Source organism: Phodopus roborovskii, unplaced genomic scaffold (genome assembly GCF_943737965.1).
Source record: "Phodopus roborovskii unplaced genomic scaffold, PHOROB, whole genome shotgun sequence".
Taxonomy (NCBI): Eukaryota; Metazoa; Chordata; class Mammalia; order Rodentia; family Cricetidae; genus Phodopus; species Phodopus roborovskii.
Window position 1 is genome coordinate 8,813,681 of NW_026126558.1, and position 3,132 is coordinate 8,816,812.

Consider the following 3,132-nt stretch of genomic DNA (forward strand, 5'->3'; position numbering starts at 1 on the left):
GACTCCAAGGGGACTGCTCCAGGGAAAGGAATCACTGTATCCCACATGTCTCTCTATTCAAATTCAGCACACTCCTCCCACTTTGTTTTAGTGTCCCAGTACCCCACACAGTCAGGGTCAGTAGCCTGGATGGTTGAATCACTTGCCAGCATACCCAGGACAAGCCTGGGCTAGGGCCTGGTCAGTAGGATCTGCAGATGGCCACCCCCTCCCTGAAGAGACATGCTAGAGCCTGTCCCCTGAGGTGGGGCACAGCTGTCACCCTTGCCAACAGCCAGGACCCTAGCATGTGGCACCTAGTGGCAGGCTGAAGCTGGAGAGACATATGGCTTCTGATACCTCTAAGACAGAGAGGCCTGGGAGCCAGGGACGCCAGAGTGATGGCTTGGACCCCTTGGGCCTATCTTCAAGCCCTCCTGAGCCTTCTCTTCCAGCTGCCATGAACTTTCCCGAGCCGCTCACCTGTGGTGGGGACACATGGCAGAGGATGTGTACATTTCTGATGATCACTTGAAAGAACATTTTTGTGAAGCAACTGAAAACTGTAAGTTCTCCATTTTCTAAGGAGCAGGCATCCCTAGAGATGTCTGCCTTCCTGAGGCAATGACCCAGGCATTCATTACTGTGGCCCTCCTGTGGGAGCCGAAACCCTGACTTCCACCTGCAGGTGAAGGTGAACTTGGAGCTTGGGGAGCTGGGCTGTGTCTGACTCTGAAACCTCACTGGACCCACTGAGACATTAGGGTTTTTGACAAATACACAGCCATTCCGGGCTGGTGGCTTGGCAGGCCAGTGTGGATCTGGAACTGACTCTTCTTGGGTCTGCTCAATAAGCTGCACTCTCAAGCTGCTGAGGTTCCTTGTCTCCAAAGTGGGGTGAGGAAATGCAGCTGGGAGGGGGTGGGAAGATCTCAGGCAGATGTGTAGCCCAAGAGGAGGGTGGGAGCTCCTGCCATCCTCCAGGCTTCCATCTGCTCCTGCAGAACCCAAGACTCACAGGGCTGGGAAGGAGCTTGTGGAAGAGGAAAGAAGTGGCAAGACTGGGAGCCACCCAGACAATCGGTTTGGACATCCAGCCCTGCCTGGCAGAGGGGCGGAACTGAGAGTCCCTACCGTGGGAGTAGCCTGCCCCTCCCAGGCCTTAGAGCTGATGGTCTCATGCCGCCTGAGGTGCCAGAGTGCCTGAGAAAAGCTGAGGCTCTAGAGGGAGGCCCAATTGAGGGGCTTACTTTCCCAAACTGGTCAGGAGCCCAGAGGCAGGAGGGGCCCCTCTGGCTGTGTGCAGACCAGGACAGACAGACAGACACACACACAGGGGCCAGGGCTGCTCATCCAGAGGCACACAGATGGACACATGGAAATAGGGATCCTGACTCAATGACAGAATGGAGAGGAGATGCAGGAGGGACACAAGACAGAGAAGAGCGATTCAGATGTCTGCACTGAGGTCTGTACTCATTCACAACGACCCCATTGGTTCCCATATGCCAGAACTCAGACTAGTGCCAGCTTCATGCCGTGTCCTACCTGGGCAGCCCATTTGAAATGACTTTGATACCTGTATAACAGGGAAAGACAGACACACCTGGGTCAGAGCCATCTGTGTCCCCAGCACCTCCGAATCTTCCCTGTACCCTCCCGGGTGACTGTTGGGCCACCTGCCACGGACGTCTTGCCTCCTCCTAGAAAGCCTTTCGCGCAGTGTTTCAAGCAGTGGGTCTGGCTTCTATCACTCTGTGTTGTTTCTGAAACCCTCCCAAGTTACTGTGTCCTGTCATTCTTTCTTTTCTGTGCTTGCCACCAAACTCGCCAAGAGGTACTCCATTCTGTGGTGACCTTGATCTGTTGAGGGGAGGGTGGGGCACTCGGGAAGCCCACATTTGGGGCTATTGTAAACAAGGCTGCTGGGGTACTTGTGCCAGGGGCCTGGTTCTTGAATATTAACACCTAGAAGTGGAGTTGCTGTGTTGAGAGTCAGGTAGCTGTGTGGAGATCAAAGGGAGCCTGGGATGTGGCTCGGTGTTACCTAGCATGAGAAAAAGCCTGGCTTCTACCCAGTCCTGCAGTCACTGGGTGTGGCAGCACAAGTCTGTAACCCTAGCACTCAGGAGGATCAGAAGTTAAGGTCATTCTCAGCTACGTAGGGAGTTCCAGGCCAGCCTGGCCTATTTAGGACTCTGTCTCAAAGGAAACAACAACAATATGGGGATAAAAAATGGAAACAAAGCCAAGTATAATGATGAATGCCTTTAATCTCAGCACTTGGGGGTCTGGGGGCAGAGGCAGTTGGATCTCTGCGAGTTCCAGGACAGCCAGGGCTTACACAGTGAGACCCTGTCTTGAAAATGAAAACAAAGAAAAAAACAACAGAAAATGTGGAAACAATCATGATACCCCATTAATAATTTGGCTTACAAGACACACATGCAGTGGGGCTGGAGAGATGACTCAGAGGTTAAGAGCACTGGCTGCACTTCCTGAGGCCCCAAGTTCAATTCCCAGCACCCACATGGTGGTTCACAGCAAAAAAGACACACAAAGAGCATTATTCAGCCATGAAAAGAGATGATGCCTCCCAGTATGAGACCAGGGGACCTTGTCTGGTCCCAGTTAAACAAAATGTCCAGAACAGCCAAGTCTGCAGACAGACAGGAGGAGCCATTGTTGTTGAGGACAGACTCTTTTTAGGGGTCTGAAAGTGCCCTGGAATGAGACCCAGCCTGCAGCCACCCAGCTCTGTGACTTTACTGAGTCATAGGATCATATGCTTATGGTGGTTCCAGTAAGGTACTTCATTTATTATGGATTTTATTGTTTACTGTGTGTTTTTGAGACACAGTTTCATGTAGCCCAGGTTGGCCTAGAACTCTCAATGTACCTGAGGATGACCTTGACTTCTGAATTTCTTGTCTCTACTTTTCCCAATGCGGTTACTGCTATGTGGCACTGTATCCGGCTGGAAGTGGTGAGTTTCATATTCCTTTTGCCTTAATTACTAAAAGTGGGAATGGGCAAGATGGCTCAGCTGATAAAGGTGCTTGCCAGCAAACTTAATGACCCAAGTTCAAGCCTCAGTACTCACATGGTAGAGAGAATTGACTTCTGCAAGTTGTCCGTTGACCTCCATATGCA